Source organism: Triticum dicoccoides, chromosome 7B, assembly GCF_002162155.2.
Source record: "Triticum dicoccoides isolate Atlit2015 ecotype Zavitan chromosome 7B, WEW_v2.0, whole genome shotgun sequence".
Lineage (NCBI taxonomy): Eukaryota > Viridiplantae > Streptophyta > Magnoliopsida > Poales > Poaceae > Triticum > Triticum dicoccoides.
The window spans coordinates 606,312,149-606,313,607 of record NC_041393.1 but is presented as its reverse complement, the minus strand read 5'-3'; the positions used below and the strand labels follow the sequence as shown (position 1 = coordinate 606,313,607).

Sequence of the window (1,459 nt, the reverse complement as noted above, 5' to 3'; positions counted from 1 at the left end):
GGTAATTTGTGAACAATATTTTTCTTAATTTAGGAACTAATTTTCCAAATTCGTGAATATATGATAAATCTCATTAACATTTTTAATGCGCCAAGATTTTTGACATTGATGAACAAATTCTGAATTACCAAATATTTTGTAGGTTCACAAACTTTTTTAGACTCATGAACATTTTTTGAATTTGATAAACATTCTACATTTTCTCGAACATTTTCCTAATCCGTGAACATTTTTAAAATTTGGTAACATCTTTTGTACTTTTTTTGTATCCCTGACTTATTTCAAAATTTAGAAAGTATTTTTAATACATGAGCGCTTAATACATTGTGAATCTGACGCTATGAAACATTATAGTGACACATCACGTAATTTTCCTTCCTCACATGGGCATACGTGGTAGTGCTAGTATAAAAAAGGGCAGGCCGTTCCAGAGCACTCGGTCCGGCTTGGGGCTAGGGTTTACTGATTCTAAAATCTACAAGAACACTGAAGGCAACAGATACGCCTGCGTCGTCTCTCGCCATGGCAACGGTGGCATCGAGGCTCCTGCGGGCCGCCCGCAACGCATCCCTCGCATCTCGCACCGCTGCTGCAGCCGCATCTCTCGCGCCTCCCGCTCAGCGCGTGCGGCCGCCGCCGCCGCTCGCGCCCCCCGCTTAGCCTCGGCCTCAGACGCCGCCATAGCTCCCCGCGGGAGCTGCCCAACTCGCGGCGATGCCTCCAGCACGAAGCCCCGTGGCCGTGACGCTCCCCGCTTCTGCCTCGTTGAATACTTTTCCAGCGCCGAGTACAAGCGCTTGCCAGGTAATTAAACATATCAACCCAACCCATTTTTTTCATAGTTAGGTCTAGGAATCCATCCATCCATCTCATAAATTCTTTCACAAACCAAATTCCATTGCATGCGATTCGCTGTGACGCTACTAACGCTTATAAAACTGTCTGCCACAGATGATGTTAAGTTCCCAACGGACAAGGACCTCGAGTCGGATGAAGCCCTGTGGGCCATGTATGAGCGCTGGTGCAAGGCTCATAACAAGGAACGTGACCGTGCCGACATGGCTCGCCGGTTCAAAATATTCAGATGCAATGCAGAGGATGTGCACCACTGGAACACCCATCTTCCTCCAGACCCGGAGGAAGCAGCCGTTCTCCTTCGGAAAAGAGAAGAGGCCAAGTTACTTCTCTCAAAAGGCTAAGACATCTCGCACCTCGACGAGTGGGATCTGCCGACGGAGTTAGGTCCATTTGCCGATGGCGGAGACCCGTTCATTACCGAAAGCAATATGCGCCTGTTGAACGAAATCGAAGAGAGGGATGGATCCGTTCAGTGAAATAAAGTACACTGAATTAAAGTGTCTATTTAGTCTTTTGCGTTTACAGGCACACGCGTTCAAACAGATCAAGTGTAATACTCCTATATGGCAGCCGTTTGAACATTAATTCCTTGAGTAGTGGG

General features: G+C 46.8%; 1 pseudogene; it reads left to right on the top strand.

Moving 5' to 3' along the window:
* Positions 1 to 522: 522 nt before the first annotated feature.
* Positions 523 to 1,199, top strand: LOC119339191 (annotated as a pseudogene).
* Positions 1,200 to 1,459: the final 260 nt, after the last annotated feature.